We start from the raw sequence: 18,907 nt of genomic DNA, 5'->3' as shown, positions 1-18,907 counted from the left end.
AGGTGGCACAGAGGATAGAAGGCCAGACTTAGAGTCAGGAAGACCTGAGTTTAAATCCAGCTTCAGATATTTCTTAGCTCTGGTTATAACCCTAGGCAAATCACTTAACCTCTATTTGCCTCAGCTTCCCCATCTGTAAAAATGGGGATAAGAGTAGCACCTGTTTCCTTGGGTTGTTTTAAGGATCAAATGAGATAACTGTAAACTGCTTAGTGCAGTACGTAGCATGTGGATACATTGTATAAATGCTGCTATTATAGGTATTATTAGTATGCTTCTCAGTGGTCTGAGAACGCTCACCAAAACTCTAATGTGCACAACAGTTGTTGATTTGCACCAACAGGGAAAGTTTCCTCCCTGGAAGTGCTTCCTACATCAATAAAATGCCAAAAATACCTCTAACAGCAAAATGTAACCATCTCATATCTAAGAGAATCAGCCTTTTCCCTAGTTCTAGCCCACAAATGCCAGAGCATCATGACAACTTCATGCACATGTGTCCAAGTCTTCAGGTTGGGAAATGGACCAGTCCTGAAAACTTAAATGAAAGGACTATATGTGTATGTATATATGTTTGTATGTGAGCACATTTTTTTAAAAGACAGAAATATATATTATTAATGATAGGGGCTCCTAATTGTCTTTCCTTTCGATTAGATTTTGTTTAGGTAAGAAAAGAGGCTGGAGAATTACCCACAAAAGAGAGGATATCAAAGTAAAAGGAGCTTCTAAAATACAGTCACAAGGAAAGTGTTGAAGGAAGCACTACAGTTAAAGGGTGGGGACAGCAGCAGCTTACCACTCCAACACTTTCTCCCATCCCCAGGTCCCAAACCAAGAAACAAGCTCTCCATACTTCCTTATTTGAGGGACTAGGGACAGACCTTTCTGTTCGTGCTGTGCATCCTTTCCTTGGTGGTCAATAAAGAAGTTGAGAGGAGAAGTAAAGCACACTGGCTGACCCAGAGATGATGGGAAAAGACATCTCCATGAAACCAGCCCTAAAGTTTGCTAGGAAGAAGTATAACCAGGCCAGTCAAGACCAGTATAGCTTCAGAGCAATGACAATCCTAAAAGTGAAGAAACAAGTCAGTGGATTGGCTCCTCCTTACAGGGATAAATCAACTTTTTGCTTCTAAAGCAGAGATAGGAAACATTTCTCTAGTAAGTGGCAGTGGCACATCAAAAAATAAATAAATCAACTAATGGTCACACCCAAGTGAAAACCAAGGTAAGGTACTTCATGGGAGAAGATGGGGGGCGGTGGGGAGTGGCAGAGGGAAACTTTCCTTTCTGAAGTTGACCAGATCATGTTTAGAAAAGCACGGAAAGAAAGACCCTACCGCCCCCCGCAAGCCATTACGGCCTAAATAGAGATGTCAAACACATAGCCAGTCAGATTATAATGTAATTGGGAAATATTTAAAATAAAATCATAATAAAACATCAATAACATTATATTCAATTCAACCCTCAGTGATCTTTACATATGGATTAGTGGCCCCCATTTCTATGAATTTGACACCACTGGCATAAAAAATACCTTCATTGCTTCTTTCTTTGCAAAGAAGATTCAACTCATCTAATTTTAAGATCAAGAATAGCCAGAATTATGTTCATGAAGGTAGGGTAGCATAATGGTTAGAAAGATGGATGTCAAGTCAGGAAGATTTGGGGTTTAAATCCTGCCTTAGATACTTTCTAGCTGAACAAGGGGTGGAAAAGGTGCTGAAATTCTCTTAATTGGTTGGTTCATCTGTAAAAATAGGAGTAATATACCTTGCCGCTTACCTCATTGGGTCATTGTGAGGCTCAAATAAAATGTATGTAAAGAGATTTATAAGGTACCACATAAATGAGTTTTGCAAACTTGAAGATATTTAAGACATTATATAAACATATTGCTGTTATTAACTCTGGATAAGGTGGGAAAGAAAGTTTCATACTCTTTTACTAACCAATTAACCAAGTAGAAATGCCACATGGAACCTCCTCCCTGAGGTAACCCATTGGAGAAATTTCTTCTACTCAGTAATTTAGACTCTGTGCCTTGCTTTCTTCTCTTCCCTGACTTGGGCTACCTGTTGTTTGTCAACATCTGATTTTCCATCTGCGTTTATCCTTGCAGGAAAAAGAGATGTAGTTTTCCATTTCTCCTCTCCTTTGTTGTATATGAAACAAGTATCATTTGGCATTAACATCTGAAAGAGTAAATGTACTCATTTCCATAGATTTTTACTAAATCTGTGTTTAGATTAGTCATTTTTTTGATCATTACAATTCAGTGTTCTACAGGAATTAGAGGAATCTCAGGAGATCTCTTGGTATGACTGCAGATGGTTTCCACTTCCCCAATCTGATCTATGACATTTGTGTAGCATATGTAATTTGGGGTATTTCCTGATCTTTTTTCCTCAAAACAATCCCTCTATTCCTGGCAATTCTGTGCCTTGAACTATAATTTCCAAACATCTTTTTGGAAATAGAACTTAGAAAGAGGTCGACTAATATAACCCTTAGGGCTCCCCTCACATATGGGCCCCTGATGATATCTGTCCTGTGTTTAAGCCCTGTTTTGGTTCAGAACCACAGCTCCTAAGAGAGAGGCCCACATCACCATTCTTTTTTCCAGAGAAAACAGAAGACGTACTAGTCCAATGTTTAAAAAAAATTAAAAGGCATAGCCAAATAGATGACAAGTAAAATTTCTCCCTTCATACATACATGGCTGCATCTTTTTACAGATTGCTGCATTACCAGTAAGAGAACACATGTAGCCAAGTAAAATGTGTACATAAACTGTGTGTGTATATATATATATATATATATATATATATATATATATATATATATATATATATATATATATATACACATATACATACAAACACATATATGGGCATATATTTATGCATGTGTATATACAAAATATATATAATTATATCATATGTGATTATCATATTATATATATTTTATATATAACAGTTAATATACAATATATATTATATATTGTTATATAATATATAATATATATTGTATATTATATATTATATATTATATAATATATATTGTATACACATATACTATATATGTATGCATGTATATATGTATATAAAATATATAATTATATAATATTTTATATAGTTAACATATAATATATAATGTTTATACATATGATATATTTATATAATATGCAAGATATTTAATGTATCATATATAATATGAATAAGATTTATTATACAAATGCAATATATGATAATTATTATAATATATCCTAGATCATATTTCCTATTTCCATATGTTCATATTATCTCATGTCACACACATGGCATGTGTCATATCTCCCATGTGTCGTGTGCATCACAAAACACGAAACACATCCCATATATTTATATCATTTTACACATGTCATGTGTCACGAATGTCATATGTCACCAAACATAGAACACATACCACCTACCACAAGCAAGAAACCATGGGCCACAAATAACTAACCATGAAACACAAAATATGTAACATGAAACACATAACATGTAACATATAACATGTGCCATGTACCACACAGCACATTTCCAAATCGTCATGTGGTGTCATGTTCACACACACCATGTGCCACAGTGTCTTGTCTCTCATGTCAAATATCTCATGTGCCATGTATGTCATGTGCCACGTACCACATGACAATGACCACAGAAACCAGGACACCAAACATGTACTACATACTATGTATCATGAGCAACAAGCCACAAGTCATGTACTGTGAACCACGAAACACAATCCATATATTCATCTGATGGCATGTCACACATATCATATCAAACATCATTTGACAGGTATGTCATATATGTAAAAACCAGGTAACACTTAACAAGGAACTCATACCATGAGCCAAGTACCACAAACCTCAAACCATGAAACACATCCATGTGTTCATTTGATGTCATGTCACAATGTCATATGTTGCACATGTCATATATGTCAAGAAACAAGTAACACACACAATAAGCCACAAGTTATGTACCACAAACCACACATGTCACATGTCATAGAGTACATGAAACACATAGCACTTAACACATACCACATACCATGAGCAATGCGCCATAAGTCACAAGCTATTTACCATGAACCACATTCCTTATATTCATGTCATGTGTCACACATGTCATGTGCCAGCATGTGTTGGATATGCCATGTGGCACATGTGTGGTGTGTCATGTGTGGCATGTGTCATGTCGAATGCCATGTGTCAAATTGCCTTGTCGCACCTGTCATATTTGTAATGAAACACATAATGCTAAACTGAGAAACCAGAAGATGAAACACATATCATTTTCCATGTACCACAAGCAATGAGTCACGTGTCACACACCACAAGCCATGTACCACAAACCACAAAACATATTGCACACATTAATATGGTATGCCATGCATGTGTTATGGGCCATATATGTCATTTGTCACATGTCATAAACATACCATGTAACATGCAACACACAGCACTGAAGACATGTGAGTTGCAATGAACCATGAAACAAATATGTGACACAGACACAGAATGCTTAATATGGAACATATACCAGGAGTCATGTGTCACTAGCTTCTACCAATAATGTACCACAAACCATGAACCACATTCCATATATTCATGTGTCATGTCATACACATGTTGTTTATCATGTGTCACATGTCATTGTATGTCATGTGACACATAACACTTAACGCAGACCATGGACCACGTGCTATAAGCAAAAAACCACGAGCCATGTACCATGAAACACAATCCTTGTGTTCACATGATATCTTGTGTCAGCACGTGTCACATGTGTCCTACATCAATGTCATGTATGTCATGAAACACATAACATGTGACACTAAACACAAAAACTATAATATGTGCCAAGTCCCACATGCTACATACCACAAGATGTGAGTCATGAGCCATATAGTCACATGATGTCAAGGCACACGTATGTTGTGTTCATGTATGTCATGTGTCACACATGTCATATCATTTAACATGTAGCATGCCATGGACCATGAGCCACAAGCCATGTGCCATTCAACATGTACCATAAACCATGAAGTACATTCCATGTATTCAAGTCATGTCACACATATGTCACATGATGCATAGGCCTTGTCACACAAGCAATGTGTCATGAAACATGTAACAATAAGCATTGAAACTGGACTGTGAAACACTACCACATACAAGCAATGAGCTGTGAGCCACATGCCAGATGTCAGAAGCCACATGCATTTGCCATGTGTCACATATGTCATGCTTGTCAACAAATACTGAAGATATACCACATACCACAAACAAGTCAGGAGCAATGGACATATGTGACATGATATTTGTGACAAGTGAGATATTACACATGTGATATGTGGTGTATGACATGTGTGACACATGAAATCATGCCAATACATAGAAATGTGATTCATGGTTTGTGGTTGGATGTTTGTGTTATATATTACACATGTTGTATGCTTTTTGATCTATTTGGCCTATGTTGCATATGGGACATATGACATGGGACATATGTGGAATGTGTGGTGTGACATCATATGACACAGAAAGCTGTTCGTGGTTCATGTTATGTGACCTATATGACCTTTGTGATACATGATGTATACAATACATGATATGTGAGATGTGGCATGTGACACATGACATATGTGTGCCATGGCATCACACGAATGTATGGAAGTACTTCTACTTTCTGGAAGAGAGAATAGGGGAGGATTCAAGCTGAATAAAAAGGGCACTATAAGTAATCATTAAAAGGTTATTGAATTATAAGGCATTATAAGGCAGTGATTATCAAAATGCTATGGTACTAGTGAGGAAATAGGAAGATAGGTCAATGGAACAGAGTTGACAAATACTTTACAACAACAAATAAATATAGTAATCTTGTATTTGACAGATGTAAAGACCTAAGATTTTGGGGTAAGAATTCATTATGTAAAAATAAAAAAATATAAAAACTTGGGTGGAAAACTAGAAAACAGAATGGCAGAAACTGGGCATAGACCAATATCTTACACCATTTACCAAGATAAGATCAGAACATAATATCTATATAATATAATTTGTATGGGTGTGTGTACACTTCTATCTATCAGTTCTTTCTCTGGATGTATCTCTGGATATAGATAACATCTTCCTTCATATGTCCTTTATAGTTAATTTGGGCATTTATGATAGTCAAAATGACTATCAGAAATAGTCATAATGTATCAGAGATGTATCTTGTTCTCATTCACTCATTTAGTCTAACAACTCTCTGTTAGGAGGTGGATGATATTTTTCATTATGGGTTCTCTGGGATCATCATGTTGATCAGAGTGCTTAAGCCTTTCAAAGGCAGTGTGCTAAACCCTAGACTGTATTCATGTTCCCTGCTGTCAAGGAGCTCACATTCTAATGGGGGAGATGACATATAAAAACTATATATAAAAGCTATATGTGCATATATACATACATATATAAATATATCCGATTGGCTAATATGACAAAAAAAAAGGAAAGTGATAAATGTTGGAAGGGACATGGGATAATAAGAAGAATAACATATTGTTGGTGGAGTTATAGATTGATCCAGCCATTCTGGAGTGCAAAAAGTCCAAAGGGCTATAAAACTGGGTATATCTTTTGATCCAACAGTACTACTAGGCTTGTATCCCAAAGAGATCAAAAAAGGGGGGGAAGGGAGGACCTATATATATAAAAATATTTATAGCAGTTCTTTTTGTAGTAACTAAGAAATAGAAATAGAAGGGATGTCCATCGATTGAGGAATGACTGAATAAGTTGTGGCATATTATAATGGGATATTATTGTGCTGTAAGAAATAATGAACAGAATGCTTTCAGAAAAACCTGAAATTCATACCTGAACTGATACAAAATGAAGTGAGCAGAACCAGGACATCGTACAACGGCAATATTGTACAACGAAGAACTATGAATGACTTAGCTATTCTCAGCAATTCAATGGTCCAAGACAATCCCAAAGGACTCATGATGAAAAATGCTATCTATCTTCGGGGAAAGAACTGATGTCATCTGAATACAGACTGAAGTGTATTATTTTTCACTTTCCTTTTTGTTCAAGTTTTCTTGCACAAAATGACTAATACGAAAATGTTTTACAAGATTACACAAATATAACCTATATCACATTGCTTTCCATCTCATGGTGTGGGCAGGAGAGGAAGGGAGAGATAGAATTTGGAATTCAAAACTTAAAAAAAGTTTAAAATTGTTTTTACATGTAATTAGGGAAAAGTAAAGTATTATTTTTAAAGGGGAGAGGGAAATAAAATTAGAAAGCTACAGACCAAATTGCTTGACTTCAATTTCAGTCAGTCAATAAATGTTTGTTAATTATTTACCATGTGTCAAACACTGTGCTAAGCATTGGCATTTCAGGCAAAATTCTAGAATGGATTATTAAGGATATAGTTAGTGAACCTGTAGAGAAGGAAGTCATGACCATCACAAAGAGCTAGACTGATTTAATCAAGCACAGGTTATGCCACTTTAATCTTATTTCCTCTTCTGACAGATTTAAAACCGGGGAGCTCAGAGGAAAGCTATAAACAGAGTTTAACCACATTTTAGCAGCATTTGATCAAGTACCTCATGCTATTCCTACGAAGAAGATAGAGAGATGTTGTATAGACAAGAATACAGATTTAATCTAGCTAAAGAACTGAGCTCAAAGAATGGTCATAAATTTTATTTCCACCTGGCAGAAAGTCTCTAGGGGAATGTCTCAAGGATACCCCCGGTTGATGCTTAGCCCTTATACTGTTTAACATTTTTTTCACACCAGGCTTCATTATGTCAGTCTGAAGCTGAAACAGAGTTAGAAGAGACAACTAACACACTAGATGACAGAGCAAGGATCTAAAAAAATCTTGGCAGTCTAGAACTGAAGATGACTCTAAAAGTAAGAAGCAGGACTGTACAGTGGAGAGAGCCCAATTTGGATTTTGAGGAATAGGGTTCAGATCTCACTTCTGTCACTAACCAGGTGGTTACCTTGGGCAAGTTACCTTAGCTTTTAGTTTCTTCATCTGAAAAATGAACAGCTTATACCAGAAAACTGCTAAGGTCCCTTGCACTCTAAATCTATGTTTCTGTGATAATAGAAGTGAATGTAAAGTCTTGGATTCAAAAAAATGATTTCATAAGGACAAGATGAATAAGACATGGTTGGAGAATAGTTTGTCTAGGACTGGTGGGGGGGGGGGGGGCGGGGTAGACTGAGGTTCTTAGTAACCTGAAAGGTCAACATGAGTCAATAACAACCTAAAAAGGTGATATCTTGGGCTGCATCGAGAGGTATAACTTCTATGATTAAGGAAGTTATAATCATACTGAATTCTGCTCTGGTCAAAATATATCTGGAGCATTTTTTATATTTGAGTGAGCCAAAATTAGGAAGAATATTGATAAGCTGGAAAGTATGCAGAGGATGATAGCCAAGATGGAAAAGGGCTTTGAGTCTCTGACATATGAGGAATGGTTGAAAGAACAAGGAATTTTTAGCCTAAAAAATAGACTTAGTAAAGATGTGATAGCAGTCTTCAAGTATTTGGTCCTAAATCAACATTTATTAAGTGCTTACTATGTGCTAGGCAGTGTGCTAAATTCTGGAATATATTCATGTTCCCTACCCTCAAGGAACTCACATTCTAATGGGGGAGACAATATGGAAATAACCATATACATAAAAGATAATTTTTTTGCATATTTTTGTTGTTATTGGGTCATTCAGTTATGTCTGACTTTTCAGGACCCCATTTGGGGTTTGCTTGGCAAAAGATATTGGAGTGCTTTGACATTTCCTTCTTCAGCTCATTTTACAGATGAAGAGCTGAGGCAAACAGGGTTAAGTGACTTGCCCAAGATCACACAGAGGTAAATGTCTGAGATCAAATTTGAACTCAGCTCCTCCTAACTCTAGGTCCAGCACTCCATCCACTGCACACCTTGCTGCCCCCTATATATATGCATATGCATACAGATATTAATATGTAGTAAATGGAAAGTAATCTCAGAGGAAAGGTACTTGAGGAAGGGGAGAGAAGACTGGAACTTTTTATTTGAAGAACCATCATGTAAAAATGTTACTCTACTAAACACTAGAGGACAGAATCTGGAGCAATGAGTAAAAGCTGCAAAAGAAAGAGCGCAGATTTAGGCTTTATTTTTAGCAATTAAAGCCATCTGTAAGAGGAATGGTCTGCCTCAAGGAATGTTGGCTCCTTATACATTGGAGGTCTTTGAACATAGAATGGACCACTACTTGTCAGATATATTATATCAGAGGCTATTTTAGTGGCCAGGGATGGGGGGAGATATGGGTTGAACTCATGATATTCTCTCTGACTCTAAAATTCTATGATGTTGTGGCTTGTTCTACCTATCTTGATTGTTGAGAAAAAATCAGTTTGTAACCCTTAAAATACTAGTCAACATGAGTTGTCATCATTATTTTTATTATGGTTATTATTGAAGTAACTGATTGCATTAGTTTTTTTTTTTTTATCTTTCTGCAGCCATGTCACACTGCTGACTCATGTTGATATTTCAGTTTGTTAAAAAAAAAAATGCTAACATTTTCACGGGAACTGTTGTCTAGCAACACCTCCCCCAACTTGTATTTGGGAAGTTGATTTTTTTTTAAAGTATGGGACTTTACATTTATCTCTATTAAATTTTATCTTGAGATTCTGCCTGTTCTAGCCCATGGAAATCTCTTGGCATTTGCAATCTATCATCCAATATATTTTGTTCCATCTTCCAATCCATTCGTTAATTATGTTATCTGTGACTTCAGGTCACTGATAAAAGAAAAGATAAAAGGAAAGATACCTGAGAAATTCTACTAGGGATCTCCCTTTGAGCTAACAGATTTTTTTAAGACCTCTTTTTGGGGGTATATTCATTCATTCATTCATCCAACCAGTTCTGGATCTACCTAAATTGTGCTATCATCCAATCCACATATCATGTCTACAAGAATACTTGTCAAAGAACAGGCTACAATCTAGGTGTAACTAATTGTTGATGGACTTGCCCTCATTTACCAATCTAGTAATCCTCTCAAATTAAAAAAAAAGTCATTTTGTTTATAAAGTCATTTGAACTCTTAATGCTCACCATTTTCCTTTATAAGTATAGTTTACAAACAATCCTTCTAAAAATATGTTCTGGAATTTTGCCATGAATGAATTCATCAGTTTTTAATATTCAGACTGCTGTTGTTCAGTCATTTTAGCTGTATCTGACTCATTGTGACTCCATATGAGGTTTTCTTATCAGAGATACTGGAATGGTTTGCTATTTCTTTCTCCAGGTCATTTTACAGATGAAGACACTGATGCAAACAGCAAGTGATTTGCCGAGGGGGTCACACAGCTAATCTCTCAGGCTGGATTTGAGTTCATGTCTTTGGGACTCCAGGTCTGGAGATCTATCCACCACTTAACTGCATCACCTAATTGCCCATACACTCTTTTAAAAAAATAAAAAATGAAAAATTGTATTCTCCAGTCCTGTATCTCTCTTTTCTCCATGATTGTTTAAAGATTATTGGAAGCCATTCTGCAATTATACCTACCCTGGGATGTAATATATCTGGGTGTGTTGCTATAAAATTAGCATGTCAATGGGGCTCTCTGCTCCTTCTAGGATAACACGTAGACTCCTCAGCCTGGCAATGGAAACCTCTCAATGATTCAACTCTAGGCAATCTTTCTTGACTTATTTCATGATACTTCCTTTCATGGGCTCTCCATTTCAGCACCACCGGTCTACTTGCTGTTCCTCAATCATTTCACTCCCACCACTTTGCCTTTGCACTATTCCCAATATCCAGAATGTACTTCTAGTATACTTCACCTTGTTTACAGTTGACCTTCCTTCAAGGTTCCATTCATGTGCCATCTACTATACAAAACTTTTCAAGATCCTCCTCCCCTTTTTGTTAGTTCTCTCCCCCTCCTAAAATCATCACGTACATAGTTACCTGTTTACATGCTGCATCTCCCCAGACAATGTAAGCTTTTTGAAGGAAAGGGCTGTTTATCATTTCATGACGTTAGGCTCCTAGTATGTTTCAGGCACTGCGCTCCCACTAGGAATACAAAAAGCAGTAAGAGACAGTTTCTGCCCTCAAGGAACCCATAATCTAACAGGACAGACAATAAACAAACAAATATAAAAAACAAGTTGTATATAGAATAAAACAGAAAATAATCAATAGAGGTAAGGCACTAAGATTAAGGGTTGAGAGATTTCCTATGGAAAAATGAATTTAATTAAGACTTGAGGGAAACTTGGAAAGACAACAAGCAGAGATGAGGAAAAAGAGCCTTCCAGGCATAGAGGACAGCTAGAGAAAATGGCCTGAGTTCAGATGGAATGTCTTGTTTATGGAACATCCAGGAAGTCAGTGTCACTGGACTGATTGTCAGGGAGTAAATGATTACAAGGCTGGAAAAGTAGGAGGGATCTAGGCTATTAAGAAGATTTTTGATTTGATCCTGAAGGTGACAGAGAGCCATTGGAGTTTACTGAGTAGTGGGGCGACATGGTCAGACCTGCACTTGAAGAAAATCACTTTGGTGCCTGAATGAAGGAAGGACAGGAGTTGGAAAAGACTTGAGGCAGAGACCAAAAATATAGTCCAAGCTGAGGTGACACAGGCCTACACCAGAGTGGCGCAGTAAAAGAGAAGAGGAAAAGGCTATCTGGATGGATCAAGAAAAATCTTATTTGGAGAAGGTGGATCTTAAGGCAGGTCTTGAAGGCAATTAAGGTTTCTAAAAGATGAGGATGAGGAAAAGAGTACTTTCTAGTCATAGGAGATTGCCTAGGCAACAGGAAATGGCAGATGGAGTATCATACCTAAAGAAAAGCAAGAAGGTCAGTATGTCTGGAGCATTGTTATGGCAGGGAGTAGTAAGCAATAAGCATTTTTAAGGACCTACTATGTGCCAAACTCTGCGTCATGAAATGGGGCTACAAAGACAAAAAGAAAATCCCTACCCTCAAGAAGTGTATGGGAAAAGCAACAAAGATATAGATAATATATAACTAATAAATATAAAGAGATTGCATTCAAAGTTTGAGAATATAATAAATCTAGAAAGGTAGATTGATTGTAGTAAAGTTGTGAAAAATTAGAAATGCCAGAGGAGTGGGATCTTAGAGGTAAACTACTAGTGTTTATTGAGTAAGATGAGTGACATAATCAGACTTAAAACTTAAGGAAAACCATTTTGGCAGCTGTATGAAGAATAGATTGGAGAGGGAATAACCTGGAAATAAAAACAAAAACAATTAGGAAGCTACTACAATAGTTCAACTGAGAGGTGATAAGAACTAAGGTGATGGCCATGTGAATAGAGAAAAAAAAGATTGTTGTGTGACTGTTTGTCCTTGTTCTAGAAGAGAACCATGATATCAAGATGATGACATGACTTGCAGCTGACTTTGATTTGAGTGAGAGAGGTCTGTGCAAGGTCACCAGCCTCACTTTCTTGTCCTGAGTCATCTGGGTCCAGTGGCCTGATATTCATCAGGATTGGTGGAGATGGCCCAGGGTGCAATGGGAGACCCTGGCCCTTTCAGGCTAAGGTCTTATAGCATTCTCACTTTAAGTGAGATCTACCCATTCAATGAATAGGCTTCTTTAAGTAGTTGCTCAAGGGATGGCCCCTTTAATCAAAAAAAAAAAAAAAATCAAACTGGGAGGAGAAGACCCTCAGGGTTCCTGGCTAAAAGAGAAACAATTACTATTTAGTATTTAAACCCACTCTGTGCTAGGTGGGTGGGGACTTATTGTCCAGTCTATAAGCTCCAGAGTGAATTGGGTTTGAGGCTTGATCTTTGAGCAAGAGATGTAGCCAGGAAACCTAGGGGAAAAAAGGCAGCTTTTGGGGGTGGAACACAGGAAGAGGAGAAAGAGCCACTACTCATTCACAGGTTGTGTTTGTCCTTCCTTCTCAGGGAGGACCATGACATCAAGATGATGACATGACTTGCAGTACAAATGAGACAGATATGGGGATAGAATGGATAAGACTTGGTAGCAAATGGACTGTGTGGGCTGAGAGAGGGCAAGGTGGTGAATCTGGATGACATTAAGGATGCTATTACCCTTCATAGAAATAGGGAAGTTTAGAAGGTTGGTGGGTTTGGAGGAAAAGATGATGCATCATGTTTGAGATGCTATAGGACATCTATGAAATGTGCAATCAGCAGTCAGTGATGTGAGACTGGAGATCAGGAAAGAGATTACACTAGATTTTGGAGTTTTGTAGAGATGGCAATTAAATTGAGGTCATTGATGTAGTCACCAAGAGACAAAAGAAGAGGACTCACATTAGAACTTTGGGGTACATCTAATATGTACTCTGAGTTCTGATGTTCACAAACATAAGCTAGGACAAAATGTCATGTGCTATCTAAGACATCTATTGCTGCCTGTTGAAAGAATGCCTACCATCCTGGGTCCACAAGTGTTACATAATTTGTAAAAGGAAGTCAGAGTTGTGCAAACAAATGCTGCCCCTCATTGAAGCAGAGAAAGGGAGGTTGGGATTACTTCACAAAGGCTCTATTAGGGTCATAACCAAACATTAGGCACAAGGAGGCAAAAGGGCTTAAAGAAACTAATGTCAGGGCAGACACAGGACTGTAGCCAGATGGGAAGATATGATCTGAGAATAATACACCAAGGGAATAGTTCACAGACTAGACTAATAATCAAAGGAAATGGTAAGCAAGCAGAAGAAAGGGATCATACTGCTTGTTATCAGAAGTCAAGGTGAAAGTTGTAGAATTCCATGGAGTGAAAACAAATCCAAAGAAGGAGGTTTCTCTCCGACAAGTGCTTCCCATTAGAGGGTGGTCAATTCAGAGTTTCCATCTAAAAACAAGCAAGTGAATATACCTAACCAGAATCTGGCTTTTAGAATGTTCTAATAAAATTAACTAAGGGATCCTCTGACCTCAATTCATCATCCAAAATGGATCTGAGTACCTCTAACAAGCCCATGGAAGAAGGCTTGTGCTTATTTTTCTCAGAAGTTAAACTTTGCCAAGTATAAATATGCCACCTGGGAAGAGGAGCTCCTAAAATAACAAATTTTGGAAGGGCTGTGGGAAAACAGGCACAAGAATGCATTGTTGGTGGAGCTGTGATTGTGGTTTATTGTTTTGGAAAACAATTGAGAACTATGCCCCCAAAGTTAATAAATTGTAAATACCTTCCTTTGACCACTACTAGGTCTATGCCCCTGAGGAAAAAGAATTTATATGTGCAAAATATTTCTTTTTGTGGTAACAAAGAACTGTTTATTAAAGAGGTACCCATTAATTGGGAGATGGATGTGCAAATTATGGTAGGTATATGAATGTATGGAACACTGATATGCAATAAGAAATGAAGAAAGAGTTGATTTCAGAGAAATCTAGGAAAACTTGTATGAACTTGTATGACTTGAATGAAGTGATGAGAACCATCAAAACAATGTAATATCAACTTTATAAAAACGACTAACTGTGAAAGAATTAAGAATTCTCATCAGTGCAATGAACAACTCTGGATTCCAGAGCTGATGATGGTGATGAAGCATGCTCTCTATTTCCTAATAGATGATGAACTAAATAAGTAGAATGAGACATTTTTTACCTGGAAAGATTTACATGAAATGATGATGCAAAGTGAAATGATGAGGCAAAGTAAAATTAGCAGAACCAAGAGAACATTGTACACAGTAACAGCAACATTGTCCAATGATCCACTATCAGGGACTGAGCTCTTTTCAGCAATGTAATGACCCAAGACAATTCCAAAGGACTCATGATGGAAAATGCTATCCACCTCCAGAAAAAGAGTCTGAATGCAGATCAAAGCATGCCATTTTCACTGTTTTGTGTGTTTTTTTCCCCTTTTGGTCTGTTTCTTGATCATCTCAATTAAATTACCAAAAAAGAAACTCTGAATACTCAAACAACACCTCTGCTACTATTTTACGTGCCATTAAGATAAATAGACAACCCTCTTAAATATAAATTTGTTCTCCTATAATGCAATCCACACATCCACCAAGCAAACTATATTATTTGTGAACTACACATACATCACTAGATTCTCTATTCTTGTGCCCTGCTGACTTTTGTAGCAGCCACAGAGGAAAGACTATCTCACAGAGCTCTGGATTGTAGTAATAAAAATGACTAGCATTTATATGGTGCTTTAAGGTTTGCAAAGGACTTTAACAGGTGTTATCTAATTTGATTGTAACAAAAACACATTGATGTAGGTGCTATTATTATCCTCATTTTACAGATGAGGAAATGGAGGCTGAGAAAGGTTATGTGACCTGCCTGTGTTCACACAGCTAGTAAGTGCCTGAGACAAGATTTGAACTCAGGTCTTTCTGACTCCAAGTCCAGCTTTCTCTCTACAATACCATGTAGCTATCTCTAAATAGGTCTCAAAATTATGCTCAATTGGACAAAAAAATAGCTATGAGAAAAGACAGTTGAGATGATGAATAGGTAGCCAATTAAGAGAACATACCAAAAAAAAAAAAAAGCAGCAGACTTTCCTGGTGAGTGTGAGTCCACGCATGTGATTATCCCCATAATGTGGTCCTGACACCCAATTCACATGACAACGGTTAAATTAACCAGAGGTATGACTTCTGTGTGGCAGGTAGATGGTGCCACAGTGCATAGAGTTCAGTCAGAAAGACAACTTCTTGAGTTCAAATTTGACCAAAAATGATTACATTCAAATTCCACTTGTTTCTTTTCCTTAGGCTCCATTGTTTTCCTTGGCCCACATTTCTTCTATTGCTTTTCATTCTAGCACCTAATATGCATTTAATATATGTTTATTGATTGATCCCCTTGTGGACTGGGAACTCAACACATTTTCTGCCAAGTCTTTAAGTGTGTGTGTGTGTGTGTGTGTGTGTGTGTGTGTGTATGTTTGTGTGTGCAAAATTTGTTGAAGGAAACAATGACAGATGAGAATATAGTCTAGAGAAAAATGTCAGAAGATTCTTATTCCTCTTTTCTCTTTCTTTGAGCTGGCTGTATTTGGGAGAAAACAATGAATTTAGAAAAGTTATCACAGAACAGTTGTCTTTAAGATAAAAGAAATCTGCTTATATACAAATGGATCAGTGTTTATGAGAGTACTTGTTTTTGAAAAACTTAAAGGGGCTGCAAGTAGCAGCCACAACCTCTTGCCTCCTCAATCCCTTTCATCCCAACTCCTACGAATAGAAAAGTGCAATTCTCTGTGTCTTTCCTTGATGACAGAAAGATGGTCAAATACTGGCATTGAGCCCTGTTCCTGCTGGTCCTGGCCCTGGAGGGCAGCCTAGTCAAAGTCAAGAATAAAATAAGATCAAGGAAACCTTATCAGGCCATCCCAGAGACAAAGGACTATGTTCCCCAGTCACTGAGATTTGTTATGGAAGAATACAATAATGTCAACAAAGACAACTACATCTACAAGGTTACCCATATACTACAAGCCCAGGAGAAGGTCAGGCTACTGTCCTTATAATATTAAGAGAGTCATTACAGAAAGGATAGGAAGATGTCTTCCTCAACCAAGAGTCATTGGCTCACAGAAAGGTTCAAATTATGATTCCACACAAAGAGGAAAGAATTTGATATATTTAGCTTAGGGAAGCAGGATCTATTTTTTTTTCTTGTTTTATTTTTGTTTGGTTTGGGGTTTTTTGTTTGGTTTGGTTTGGGGATTTTTGTTTGTTTGTTTGTTTCTTTTTTTTTTTTTTTGATACAGACAGGAAAATTGAGGTTTAAAATAATGATCAGGCAGAAGAAACCAAATTGGAGGGCCCAGGATAGATCAAGCCCTGAGGGGGAGAAAGATTTCTAGGCTTTGTATTTCATATGGCATCTGTTCAGGTAAGTATTCCCCTACTTCTCTATAGTCATTACATTTGTCATTTCTTACAACAAAGTAATATGATTTACAGTCATGTACCACAATTTATTCAGCCATTCCACAATGTTGTTTCTAATTCTTTGCTACCACAAAAAGTGAAGTTGAAATATTTTGGTGTCTATGGGACCTATCTTTTTATCAATGATGTCTTTGCTTAACAGTTGTCTCTAGTTCAAAGGATAGGGATCAAGTCACTTTATTTGAATAATTTCAAACTGCTTTCTAAAAATGGTTGTACAAATGCACAAGTTCTAACAATGCGTTAGCATACCTATCCCCACTTTTTTACTGATAGGCTACATGGGATTGTCATGCAGGTCCCCCCAAGAAGATAATTCTTGATCTCAAATCAGCTCCCTTACCCTACCCATTTTTTCCTCTTTTGTGGACTCATTCCTTTGTCCATTGTCAATCTTTTTTTTTTCAAGTTATTAATTTAGTTATTTTTGTTTTCAACATCCACTTCCATAAGTTTTCAACTTTCTCCCCCTCCCTCCCCAATATGGCATGCAATCTGATATGGGATCTGCACATATATTCTTATTAAACACATTTTCACATTAGTCATGTTGCATAGAAAAATATAATGAATGGAAGAAGCCAAGAGAAAGAAAAACTAAACAAAAAAGAAATTAGTCTGCTTCATCCTGTGTTCCCACTCCATAGTTCTTTCTCTGGGTATTGGATGGCATTTTCCATCATGAGTCCTTTGGAATTGTTTTAAGTCCTCGCATTGCTGAGAAGGGCTTTGTCAACACTTTTTCACCTGAGTTCTGGGATCATAGATTCAAACTATAATTTAAAATTTTTATATCTGGGGAAAATTAAGTTGGGAGAGAGAGAGCAGAGTGGTGCAAAAAAAAAGTTCACATGAAAATTCAGGTACACCACAAAAAGAGTATATTGAGAAAATAGCCTCTACACCCATATGGGTTGGGGTAAACACAGGCCTTCAGAGAATGGGGTCAAGATAGCTAGGCACTAAAAGAGATGGTGCGAAGGTGGTAACACTGTGTGTGGTATAGACCAAAGGAAGACCACAAGGTGAGGTTCTTGGGAGGCATTCATTACATGGGGAATCAAATTGCTCACACCTTTGCCTCTTCCCAGCCCCAGATGTTAGCATCTTAGGACAATGCCCTAGTCATCCCATGCTAGTTACAGCTTTACACAGAATCGTACAATGCAAAACTAAAAGGAAATCTTAGAGATCCTCCAGTTCTACCCTCTCGTTCTATAGAGGAAGACAATGCTGGCCAGAGTGGTTAGATGCTTTGCCTAATGCCACATAGAAGATCATTAGCAGATCTTGAATTTGAATTCAAGTCTTTTGATGTCAAATTCTTTCTGCTACACCACCCACTGCATGGAACAGGACACAGATTTCCATCCTTCCTTCTCTGAAATAAACACATAACTTTCCTCAGTGTTTTCTCAGTATTTTTACTAAGAGAAACTACAGTGATCAGATAAGGAGAATTCAAGATCAAGCCACCCATCCTGTTTGCTGAGGTTCAGTGGGAACAGAGTTAATTCACTAATAATTCTTGTAACTGCTTAGACCAAAACTCTGGGGACACCTATGTACATTGTATTCTTCTGTTAGAATATAAGCTTCTTGAGATCAGAGACTATCTCCCTGTGTTCCACAATTAGTACATAGTAAGTGCTTAAATATTCAAGTTAATTGATCAACTTTCAGTCTCAGTGAAACAATGGTTTACAGAATTGGAATTTCTCTCCACTTAGCAGATCAAAAGGGTGGGGTGACAAGTTTTTCAAGAAGAAATAGATACAGATCAAGTAGTGGGGTGGAGCAGCTAGGTGGTGGATTGAGTGCCAGGCCTGGAGTCGGAAAGCCTTAGTTCAAATCTGGCCTGA

The 18,907-nt window shown here is 37.2% G+C and overlaps 1 long non-coding RNA gene across 2 annotated transcripts in view; it reads left to right on the top strand.

Annotated features, from left to right (window-relative positions):
• LOC140520602 (uncharacterized) overlaps positions 1–10,570 on the top strand; it is a 34,170-nt gene extending 23,600 nt beyond the window's left edge. For both annotated transcript variants that reach the window (XR_011972588.1, XR_011972590.1), the window contains exons 6-7: positions 658–1,231; positions 10,382–10,570. This is a non-coding gene — a long non-coding RNA (uncharacterized lncRNA). The remainder of the gene's footprint in view (positions 1–657; positions 1,232–10,381) is intronic.
• Positions 10,571–18,907: the final 8,337 nt, after the last annotated feature.

Source organism: Notamacropus eugenii, chromosome 1, assembly GCF_028372415.1.
Source record: "Notamacropus eugenii isolate mMacEug1 chromosome 1, mMacEug1.pri_v2, whole genome shotgun sequence".
Taxonomy (NCBI): Eukaryota; Metazoa; Chordata; class Mammalia; order Diprotodontia; family Macropodidae; genus Notamacropus; species Notamacropus eugenii.
The sequence above is the reverse complement of the archived record's forward strand: the minus strand, read 5'-3'. Positions and strand labels throughout refer to the sequence as shown.